We start from the raw sequence: 13,122 nt of genomic DNA, 5'->3' as shown, positions 1-13,122 counted from the left end.
TCATCTAAATAGGCAAGTCAGTGATTTAACATAAATTTAGCATTAACAAGACGACGAAGAACTAATTAATTATTCTAGACATCAATGCAAAAAAAAATGGCATGACACAAAATTCACCCAATATCTATAAGACTTACTTAACCCTCCCACATACAAAACGAAATTATCAAATCAATTCAGCTCATCACTTGCTGAAACAATTGTGATAATCCAATAACGAGTGTTTGTAACTATGACAATAGCGAGGATTGTCGCGAACAATGTCGCCCTCAGACCTGGCTTTGATTAAGAGCTGGTACTGACTTAATTACAGACCGTTTGTACGTTTATAATTGTTTGAGGGTAGGTCATATTGGTAGCGTACAACACATAATTGTAGATTTTTCTTATTCTAAATTATCAATGCTTCAAATGCATCATTGATTAGTTACTATACAAGCGTTTCCAAATGCTATTTGGATCTAGGCATACCTTATTTCAATCCCAAATCATGAATTAAAATTAGTATCGTGTAAGTTTATTTTTTAAATTTGATATTCGGAAGGATAAGTATATAAGTGTCCGATATTACATGGGTCTAACATTGTTAATGACGAAACGTGGATGTATTTCGAGCACCTCTGCCTACAACTTCGAGTCTAATAGACGTAAAGTTATGTATTGTACTTGGAAATAGGTTTACTGTAATATCAAAGCAACTAACTCATGTTACAAGTAATAACGCTAAACAGCACTAGCACATAAACACAACACACCGTTACCTCACATAAGATCTCATAAAACCACCTAACACCGTAGCCACGGAGTAAAAACCTTCATAAAATTACCATGGAGGCTTCACTCAAAATAATGAAACATTCATCAACTTAATAGACCTTAAATACGAACAATAAAGGTTGTGTCCTAAGAGGATTTAAACTGACTTGCTAACAAAGATGTGTGAGTTAGCGATAAAAAAATCTGCTTATAAGTTAAGCTAAGCGAGGTAATAAGTATTAAAATACTATCGCTGTTTTTAAGTTGGTTGATGTTTTATCAAGACAAAATTAGAAATCATGAACCAGAGATACCCACAATTACTTGACTATTAAGTTTGAACAACTATTTATAAAACATTACCACGGTAACAGTAGGTTGTTTAATTCACTGAATTTGACAAATAAACGTTTAGAAAGAAAACAATTAACGATTGGTTTCTAACGTACATTTAACGGTAGTTTATCTATTAAGTAGCGTTTAAGCTAATATAAAAATGTCAGTTTGTATAATAACACGTTTAATCGATTCATAATATGAAAGGCTTTCGTTTTTTTATTGTAAAGCTTCGCTTCGCTACCTCGCACATTTCTGATAGAAACGCTGCCTTAGGCTTTAGAGCTCTTTGAAGTAAAGCCTATCACGATATGCGCGGAGTGGAAACCTTTTTAATCTGTTTGGGATATTGTTGTGGTTCACTTACCTTAATGTAAGTCCGGTAGATTAAGCTGCTGTCATCTGTAAATAAATTAACAGGTTTTAAGTACTTTGAATTTTAAATGAATAAATAGATGATTACGTAATGTTCATATTTTGGTTCGTAGAAATAGATATAATAAGATACTTATTTAGAAGTATCGAAGGATCGTAAGAAGGGATGCTAAGTCCCTAACCCACACTTGGCCAGCGCGGTGGACTCAAGGCCTGACCCCTCCCTTATTTCGGAAGGAGGTCCTTGCCCAGTATGGGACATAAATGGTTATTTTTTGTAAAGGAAATAATAAAGTTTATAAGCAATGCCGCTTACACCTTATTGAAAAGAAGTTTTTGATATTAAGTTCTCAATAAATAATTTAGAAACTTATTTTTTACCGGTACAAAAATATACATTTCATAGAACTATATCGATTGAAATGAATGTCTTATTTTGAAGAGATTTATAATTACACTAAAGTTCATGTTATATTCTGAAGAAGTGTAGGTAGAAAGCGATCTAGTATCGCTATTCTAAGATGATTACTCAATATTACTTCGAAGAAAATAATTGTCTTAAAGCTTCTCCTAGTTTGTAAAAGCAAATTCAAATAATGAGGGAGTCTCCTGGAATTCTTCACATAATTTTATGAACAACTCCTTTGCTACCTTTCTAGGAAATGTTGTTCACTGAATTATGAACTAATAATAAAAATTCACAAAAGTTACAACATAACTTTAACTATGATTTAATTCATCTTTTAACAACGCCATACTTTATTTGCCTATCTTGCCTGATAGACTAAAAAATACGCACCTACATTTTTTTTTATATTTTACAGTATATTATTTTTGGTAATAAACAATTTTAAATTATAACATACGTTTTAATTGATGTAAAATAGTAACTTTACATACAGTTTACGTTATATTCAAGCAATACGAACCAGTTACTTGAAGGAAGCTATGAAAACCGAGACGTTTTCAATTGAGTTTGTATTTGAATACCGAGAGAAGATAGCTACCTGCTGTTGCAGACGGAAATTGAAATCTTCACTATCGAAACGAAGATGCAGAATATTTTCAGGTAAAGAACCTACTAACTAACGGATTTGTTGATATATCCAACTAACAGGTTCTAGGAACGCTTCGGTGGGTAATTTATAAACTAAATATAAACAACATGCTCGATATATGGCAATAGTCGCTCCCTATAACTTGGGTCTAATATAGTTAATGGCGAATACTTCTGCTTACACCTTAAGGTATAATGGGTATGATATTATGTATGAACGTATGCAATTAAAAAAATACAAACACATAATTGGACAACCCACACACGGTCATCTGATTCCAAACTTAGCAGAGCTCGTACTATGGTAACATGATAACTGATAAACATTCTTAAATACTTTTAAATACAATCATATGAAAGCGATTTTATATGTCGTCACCACACCAAAAAACCTTAACCTAGCCTAATCTCAAAAGATTCTCAACGAAAAATAACTCCAGTTTAAATGAGTGTTGCACTTCATAAAATATACACCCACATACGATCCCAACGAACATAAAAAGGCCGCAAACTTTTCTAGAAATGTAATTTAAAGCCGTATTTCTGTCACGCAGTAGAAATGCTCATAAAACGCAATCAAACGCTCGCCGCAGTCGTTGTGAGTGCAACACTGTAACACGTTGGAAGGTTGTTACAACGTGTAAAGTTATAGTTTAGTTAAAGCCTGAAACGTGACTGAAAGGGTAAAGAAATGAATGGGTGCTGGTTTTATTTAGTTTACAAACATTAATATAAAAATAATGTTTGTATTTTATTTAGTTTACAAACATTAGATAACAATTTTTCTATTAAAATTCTATAATAAGATTTTCTTTCTTTTTATTCAAATAACTATAACGTGAGCATTGTACAGCCTAACGATATTTGAATGATGTAAGCACAAAGAAAAGCTCCACATTTCCCTATACTCGCTCGTAATAGAGCTATAACATAATATAAACACATATTACGTACACTCCCCTTCCTTCATACAAAGAAAAATATAATTTAATCTCGTGACATATTTGCTACGCGAGGAACAAAGCAGGGCGTCAAGGGCGTAGCCGCTTCGTAGCACAGCTACGCAAATAGGCTACGAGATGCTACGACTTTTCATGTTAAATTTTAACAGCTACGTGGTTGGAATAATAGGCTGTGTTGGCTCTCGCTGCTTTAAAATGATAAAGTAGGAAGCCTAGCGTATGTTAATAGGACTAGACTGTTTTGCATGACAGGCTTTTTGCATGTAATTAGTGAAATTACTTCAAGTAAACTAGTATGAATGTTAATGAAGTAGAAAAACCAATTTGATGCTAGGATCTTATCATTGCAATAGACATGAGATAAAAATGTTATTTAGACTAAGATACGCGGAACGAAATCTGTTGGAAAACATCTGGCTTCCGTTCGGGGAACTGTAAATTGGAGGTGCGCTGTAAAGTTCCATCATTCATTTTCACTGCAATGCAATTTTACTTCGCCTTTGTATAAATCGTCCATTATTTACAGCTCAATCTAAAATGGCCGCTTGTGACATTCAAGACTAACTTTAATACTATTTCACCATTAAGATGGAATGACGGACAGACATCATTTTAAATTACTAAAGGTATTTAAATTTATCGATTTTAAATACAAAAATATATTAACGAGTATCTTGTCATCGTATTTTTATTTCTGTACTGGCCAAAAACTTAAAGAATCATTATAAAAAGTAACGTTTATCTACTTATCTCCTCTCTGTTCGACAAATACTGTTCTAGGAGGCAGTTTTATATACTTCCAAGAGTTGCAAGAAAAATATAGTAAGTTTGATTGAAATATTAACTTTTACATTTCATTTAGCACATTCATAAATAATCTTATTTCCAACAAAAGGTACATTAAAAATCTTCCTGCTATAATAATAAGTATAAAATAACAATGGCGAACTTAAATTTCATTTTATACCCCATAACGAAGAATAGCGAGTGATTTTGATAAAACAATTTATCGTATACGCCACAAACACATAAAACTTTTACGTCCTGTTCTCAGAATATGTGACTAATAAAAATATTCGTATACGACACTAAGAACCTATCGGAAATTGATATCTAAGAATAGCAATACGACCTTATTGTTGAAGTCATCATTTATTATTATAAGAAAATTATAATCAGGTATAAAAACTTTATCACTATAAAAAAATATTCCTATTTAGCTTTTTACTTTTATTATAAGCACAAACTTAGGGTGATATTAAAGTATACGTTCTTTAAATAACGCATAACACTCCAAAGTAGGTACACTGAAATATTACTTACTTATCATACTTTATATTTGGAAGAAAAATAACCCAATTCCTACAAAATTGTCACCAAACACAACACCATAAAATTTTACTTCCCACTCATAATTCCAAGGCCAATGATAATCGATTTCAAATGTTCAAAAGCGCATTCCAGATGCTGGCAGTCAGGAGCCGGCCTTATCAGCCGGCTGTCTTCAATGGAGGGGAGGAAAGAGGGGGGAACTTGGAGCCCCTCGTATATTCCAATAAAGAAGGACAAGGCTCTAATAACGCGACCCGAGTAAGCTCCCAAAACGACACCTCAGACCTTCTTGGTTCACGATCCAAAGAAAAACCAACCGTATTTTGAAGTACATAGAGTTTGTATTACATTGAAAATTGTCCTACTCAGTAATAAATACGAAAAGAGAACCGCACGTCCGGTAAAGTTTTTAAGAGAAGACGACGTAGGTGGAATATTAGGTGAGGTACAAGTAATGGAAATTTGATAACACGTGTCTAGAGGCATTACAAGCGTACCGCCGACTGCCTAGACGGTGTTCGTCGTGAATATAAATAATTTGATTAGCGCTAAACGCTCCCCGTCAGCTTTATTCGTGAAGTAAAGAAAGCACCCCATTTACGGAGTTTTGGTAACTTGTTCCTTTTAATGAATATAGAAATTTTGTACTTGAAACTCTTGATGGTTTGTGCAGGTTTTGGTAACGTCTGAATAATTAATTGAATACGAACTAATATATTTAATATTAGTTCGTATTCAATTCACAGAACATTCAATTCAAAGACTTTACTTACAAAGAAATAAAATATGAGAATACGGGAATTAAAGCGAATACGCATGACTCGCGAGTGCAACCTGCGCCGGAACGTCAGGAATTCTAAGGTAAAATGCGTGTTAGCGTTAATTTCCGTATTTTTATTTAATAGCTATAATAAATAGGCAACGCGAAAGATTAAAGATATAAGGAAAAATGCTGCTCGATATCAACACAAGAACAGTACTTTCTCTACAGGTAAACATCTATCCTAGACATAGGCTAATAGTAGGAAAAGGTACAATATATGTACTAACTAAAAAAGTCGTATAAAAAAGGCAACAACACAGCTTGTTCATAAAACCTTGCAATAAACTAGAACAGGCGCAAATATCAGAACTCTAGCTGAAATTCACCTTCGCACCGACCGCTCCTATCCAAGACCTTGAAAGGGCGGGAACTAATTAATTAATCTCATAATCTCTCAGCAATCCGCTTAGCTTTAATATCCTACTCACTGTAGCCATAACTTACAATAATGGCAGGGGAAAGAATAGCTAGAATACTTTGTTTTTCATTACAGATTAAATTGAAAGAAGCAAGTAAGGTTAGACCTAACTTTGAAGGAAGATTTCAGGTTATATAACATTGGTCAACACGAATTTTGAGTCTGAGTTCTGTACCTCTGATTTTGATTACGTATACCTAACTAAATATAGAAATAATATTTTTATCTAATAAAGTTTGCTTTTGTAGCTTTTAGAACGAATTTTAAATTTTAATGGAAAAGCTCTTTTTTTACATTCAATTATAAATATATAAGAGTAAAAAAGTTATGATTTATATATTTTTATTAATTTAAATGATGAAATAAGGCATAAAGAAACACAAAATACAAGAAGGATATAAATTTTTTTTTTAGAAATGAATCCTTTTGGTTTTTCTTGTGTGAAAATAGGAACTTGATGTGTCAGTAGGCTCTCTCCATATTCGTGGTACTCCAAACTTCATCTTTTTTTTCTCTCCTCAGTACCAGGCTGAAGAAAATATTAATAACATTAATTAACAAGGTACACATGTAATGTATATTTAAAAAATATGTATATAGGCATATAAATGTTCATTAAATATAAGGAGTATTTTCTTACCTTCTAAAGTGTTTCTGCAGTTATTACACAAGAAGTGAGGTGCCCATATTTTATCCTGATTTCGTACTGACATGTTAAAGTAAGCTTCATACGCTTCACAAAATGCCTTATTTGATGATAAACAAATTTTTTTGGTTTTCACTTTAATAAATTCATCACAAATGTAGCAAAAAGAGTCCACGTCGTTTTTACACTTTTTCGATGCCATTTTTAGACCCCGTGACGCAAAAAAATACGTTATTCCTTAAGAACGCGCACGCGCATACTGCCATGATACTCTGCTACCACTCACTTCACACCCCCAACCCCCTCACCCCTGGTTTTGCATCATAAATGCAACGGCTTTTCAAAAGATCTGCCATAACCCCATATATTTAGGTTTCGTTATATATAGTACAAAAGCAAACTTAATTTATTATTAATGTTGTACCTGTTTTCCTTTTGATATATATTATCAGAAAATATTCACTAAACCACAGGCTCATAAAAAAAAAAAATTTTTGTCGACTTGTGTAATTGAGTGCTCGCTCAAATCAAATATCTTTTTACAAGTATTTGTAATCATCATATTTTTTTTGATCTACGAACGTTTCGAAAAAGCTGTTGCTCGTGAGAAGAAACGGCAAGAAACACACGGTCTTGATTGTGTTTTGTTTTAGCTCTAACTATAAAAAATATCATGTCTAAGTTATTGTGGATAAGGCTACTAAGGCTAGCCAGACTAAATGCTTTCTAAAACTTTCAAGAACAGTTTGTACGCAACCCCCACTTTCACATAACGCCAGAATTGCTTAACAACATTCTAAATATTCAGAAGTGTATTAGCGAATGTTCATCAAAATAACGCTTAGTTACCTAGCAAAATTGTCAACACACTAATGATCTTACTAGGCGTTTAAACGTACCTGTTTCACAAGTAACGTCAGGTATTTTGCTCCAAATTTCATAACATTTTGTATACAAGATGTTTGTGCGAACACAGTCAATTAAGCCGTCGTCGGAGTAATTAAATTTGCATCAAGTGCCGACGACGGGGCGACACCTCCTCAATGGTGTCTAATGGTGAAGATAATGAAAGGACACTAAGTACACTCTCTTTTACAATGATTAATGGATACACGTCTCGACTGATAGATGTCGAATAAATAATACTAATGTGTAAGGATTACTTATACGTACTATATATTTTATTAGTAGCTTAGATTTTTATAACAAAATAGCTTTCCGCCCGCGGTTTTGCCCGCATTGATTTCATTTCTTGGGGGTTGGAATTTCCGAAAATCTTATTTCTCCACTACACTTTCTCAGAAATCTTTATACCAAACTTCAACTCGGTCATTTTGGTTGTGCCTTGTCCATCAATTAGTTATTCGGTATCGGAAAGGAAACGGAAGGAAATACATACAGGTTTTTTTAACAAATTTTGGCACTGGTACTAGAATAAACATGGGTACTCCAGTATTTTTTTTACTTAAGAAATGTATGTGAACCTGAATCTATTTTTGATAATTATTTAGTGTTCGAGGCAACTCCGTTTTTCTGTACTTTTAAGAACCAAAAAAACGAAACGGCTGTAATGAATACGTCAATTAAAGAAAAGATTAAAAAACGAATACAAATACCTCAAAAACCATCGAGTATTTAGTACTTGCTTATTAATATCCAAATTCTAAGGCTTATCGTGAAATAGCCTATAAGCCCTATATCCTAAACAGTGTAAGCCGTTGTCCTACTTACCCAGACAAGTGCACAATGTAATATGTGCCAACGTACCGCGTAATGACGGACGTTTCCGACAATATAAATAGCTTAAGCTGACGGTTATTTATTATGCAATCTATATGGTAAACGGGACTCTGATGTATTAGGAATAGTGTTGGATAGTTTATATGAAAGTTATGAAGTATCTGTAGTCTGCAAGTTAATTTATTAAAGCTTGTATAACAGGTCTTTCGTGATTAATACAAGTCAATTTACTTTAAGGTAGACAATGATATAAGATTGCTGCAGCTCTAATTGGTGTTAGGAACATTTGTAGCTGTGAGTTTAGCAACGCAAGAATTTCTTTTTTTTGCCATATCTTTGTACCTATAATGTATGATATATTGTATGAATATTCCCTAGTCCTCACTTGGCCAAAGAGTTATCGGATGCAAGCCGTGATGCCGTGGCCGTAGCCAATTTTTGGGCAAAACATATATAGTTATTTTAATATATATACATATACGTATTTATCTATTACTAAGTAGAAACTGGACGTAATTAAGTACGACAAAAAAAAAACCATTGACACGAAGAAGAAGACTTGGCCACTTTGAAGAACTCTAGGCCTAACCACATTCCGGGAGGAGACACCTGCCCAGCACTAGGACAGCAATGAGTTAATATTTATGTTTATAAGTTCACCTTTTGCTAATTCAATGTTCTGTAAATAAATCTGATTTAAAAACCATTATCCACAAAAAAGCTTCTATAAATTAAATAAAACTTAAAGAACATTATTTAATACAAAGATAACATTATTTTTTTATTAAATTCGACCGTTGAGCGTAACAAGAGGATTATAAACGAAACAAAGATGTCGACCGGCGGCTACAGATTACTAAATATTCAACGTTGTACAAACATTACCCAGATTATGGATTACTTTATCTTATTATAAATTCACTTTGAACATTATTATTTATTTAAAATTTTATTTGAACTTTGTAAAGTTAATTTGTTTTATTACGTAGTATTATAATTTTACTTAAGTTTTTTAGATGGAAAAAGCAGTAAGTTACTTTTTAATTTCGTGAGGTACAGGTACAGGCTTTAATTCCAATGGGTCAAAAACTTTTAGCTTTTACATTGAAATCAAAACTTCACCTTACGTTGAATTAAATAAAATTTTAAACATTTCATTTAAAATAATAGTCTATTTTGAGAATTAATGGCTGTAACCCTGCCAAATATAATTACTTCATATTTGGTAGGGTTACAGCAATTAATTCTTCTCTTCCTCTTTTTTTCTTTTTAACTAACTGCTTCCATACAGGACCGAACATTTTCTGAATATAACAAGGATATTGAACACAAAAAACGCAATACCTCTTACAAAACATTTCAAATAAACCACTCGGACACGTGTTCTAACGATCGAATACCGTTGAATGCATCGAACGTACAAAGAACCATTCGAAAGCCGTTTGAAAACGTTCACCAATTCGTTTTATCGTAACATATAGCTGTGCCAAATATTTCAGTTTCTATAGTCTAACAACTTTGTAGAGAGCCTTGAAATGCACCATTCATCTAGAGTTTAGACGTATTTCAAAGTATATTCAAATGTATATGTATAAAAAAAAAGGTAGTAAAGCAACTTGGCAATCGTTAGTTGCGAAATGACGTGTGTGTCACTGTGTGTGAATGACGTAATAAATTCAAAATGTTGTATCTCTATGTTACCAGCATACCTTACCGTACTAAGCCCGACAACTTTGTAGAGTCTTATACTCTGTACAAAGTTGTCGTGCTATAGTTCGTACATCAGCAGAGGGAATAATTCAAGTAGAACGGAGTGTGTAGACGCGAGCCTTCGTTTATACACCGGGTGCACTCTTTCAAACACTTTACGATGCAACGCTAGGGTTGACCGACAACTACCGCTTTTAATCTTCTTTTCTGGACCAAATCCACGTTTGAACTCAAAACCACACAAGGGGTACTTTAGTAAATATTGCAGAAGTTGGCATTTTTATCATCACTTTTCATTATTATACGGTTATTATAAAATGGTTAGGTTTAGGATGAAGTGTTTCAAGACAAATCTGTCAGAAATGATGTAAACGCTTTTACACGGACGAATAGGTCGGTTCAACCAGTAACCCTGTAAAAGTCGTCAGTTGCACTGAACCTTATGTAAATGATAAAGTAACAAACCACATAAGCTACTTTTAGCGCAGTTATACTAAACTTTGTACACAGTCCTGTATTATTACAGGGAAGCTAATGATACTGATTTCAAAAATCTAAAAGCTGACGTCGTTTCAGAATTAACTGTCAAACTTTCAGGGCTAAATGTCCAGCTAAATTGATACCCGTCTGGCTTTTAGTAACTGGCAACCCTATGCACTACGTACAAACAGAAAATGCTGTATGTTTTATTGCGCTCCCGCTTGACGGGATTCAATTAATATCGAATACAAAGGATATACCAAAGAGGTTTTATATGAATTTTCCATTAAAATAATATTGTTCATTTGATGGCTTTTCCCTTTATGAATTGTGTTGGATAATAAATGAAAAGGTAAACAAAGGTTCGGAGAAATACAATTTATTTGTTTCGCAAAAGTATTTTATTCATATTTGGTTAAAGAGTAGGCTGAATTATAATTACGCCTACATTTCATTTTGTCGATTATTTATTCGCCTAAAGTTACAAAATCTTATAAAAACATAACTATACAACAGAAAAGCATTAACGAATTCCTAGAAGGAGAAGACGGAAAATCTATACATCTCTGACCTAAAAAACAAGCTTCGAACTCGTGTAAAACCTTATACAACGGTAGCTGAAAGCCGCCATTTTAGAAGCCCATTTTATTCAATTGTGTTGTAATTGTACTCAACTGTCTAATTTTCACCGATCATCAGGCTTCGATAGCCCATACTAGTCAAAGTTTGATTTGGTCTGTCTTAAATCTGTCGCGTTAGTACAATGTAAACGATCATACCCACTAAAAACCAATATCATTTATTAAAAATTAAGTCAATCCTGCTTGAAGACCATACAGTTTCGTTCTTACATAAGGTTTTACGTCCAATGTTATCCAATAAAGTCCATTCACTGACGAGCAGCGAGATACAAAGAACAAGCCGACGAAAGCCTATTCTCTTCCTATTCTATTCAGAACAATAGCACCACGAAATACTATCGCATGCGACATCTCTTCACAATACATCCTACATACTACATATACAATACGAATACATAGTGTAGACGGTTACAGAAATGTAGAACAACGCCATCTAGTATCGTAGACCAAAATTAAATGATGACGCCATGACAGTTTTGAATCGCGTATCCGAATTTAAGACCAGAAAGCTAATGAGTGGTTTTAAATTAAAAACTCAAACAAAGCCAGTTTAACATAATTGCAAAGCACCTGGATTAAAACAAGACATATCACTGGCAAAATAATGTGCCAAAGAGCTATCAAGCAGCTATCAGCAGGACACATTTGAATTAGCTTTATTTAGTAGCTTTTAAAGCGTTTCATCAACACCATACACCAAATTGGACAAAAATAATAACAACGGACATTGATTCCATAAAACCTTTTATAGCACCAGACGACATGAAAAACACAGACAGTCATAAAAGCAAGACCGAGTAATTAATGTGGCCGTAAAAATATTCGTACACTATCCGCGAAAGCATTGTCACGCGAACACCGTCACATAATACGATGTGAGAGGAAACTCATTTATTTTCCACTGAACAACTGACAATGAAGCCTGGAGTGTAGCGGAACGTTCTACACGTATTATGATGAACATTTATTTAGAACTTGTTAGAATGTTTTTCTGTTAAGTAAAGTAAATAATGGCATATGCTGCTATTGTATACTTGATTGTGTATAGCCAGCGTTAATGCTTTATATCGAATACTAGCTGACCCGCGCAACTTCGCTTGCGTCACATAAGAGAGAATGGGTCAGAATTTTCCACGTTTGTAACACTTTTTACTGTTACTCTGCTCCTATTGGTCGTAGCGTGATGATATAAAATATACTTTTTTTTCACGAAAAATATTCTCAAAATTTGCGCTAAGGCATATCCGTTGATTATTCGCGACTTCGTTCGCGACTTGAATTTTCCCGGGAAATGCGTAATTTTCCCGGGGGAAAAGTAGCCTATGTCCTTTCTCGGGTATCAAAGTATCTTCATACCAAATTTCATGTAAATTGGTTCAGTAGTTTAGGCGTGATGGAGTAGCAGACAGACAGACAGACAGACAGACAGACAGACAGACAGAGTTACTTTCGCATTTATAATATTAGTATGGATGAGAAGATCTTTATGTCAAAGAGTACAACAATCGTACAGTTGTTCGAAAGCATTAATTAGGACCTGATTTATTTAATAGAAGGATATCTGACTGCCTTTGTGGCGCGTTGGGTATCTGACCCCGATTTGAGGTTAGGCGTCGTACTATTGGTGTTTTTTAATTTATATGGGAAACCGCACACTAGCTACTTTTAGCAACGGCGATCCGCGTTTTAGTCACTTTTCGGAAGCAATATAAGAAAAATATTTTCTAGCCAGGATTTTAGTAACGTGCCCGATATATGACAATAGGCTTGGCCCCTATTGCATGAAGTTAACATTGCAAGTGCCGAAACATAAGTGTATCTCATATCTCTCTACCTACACTTTCGG

The 13,122-nt window shown here is 33.8% G+C and overlaps 1 protein-coding gene across 2 annotated transcripts in view; it reads right to left on the bottom strand.

The window, feature by feature from the left end:
- The window catches only part of unc-104 (kinesin family member unc-104), a 129,034-nt gene that overhangs the window by 108,703 nt on the left and 7,209 nt on the right, over window positions 1-13,122 (bottom strand). For both annotated transcript variants that reach the window (XM_076124713.1, XM_076124716.1), the window contains exon 2: window positions 1,460-1,494. The gene's annotated coding sequence lies outside the window, so the exon portion shown is untranslated. The remainder of the gene's footprint in view (window positions 1-1,459; window positions 1,495-13,122) is intronic.

The sequence above is a fragment of the Anticarsia gemmatalis genome, chromosome 16 (assembly GCF_050436995.1).
Source record: "Anticarsia gemmatalis isolate Benzon Research Colony breed Stoneville strain chromosome 16, ilAntGemm2 primary, whole genome shotgun sequence".
NCBI classification, from domain to species: domain Eukaryota; kingdom Metazoa; phylum Arthropoda; class Insecta; order Lepidoptera; family Erebidae; genus Anticarsia; species Anticarsia gemmatalis.
The sequence above is the reverse complement of the archived record's forward strand: the minus strand, read 5'-3'. Positions and strand labels throughout refer to the sequence as shown.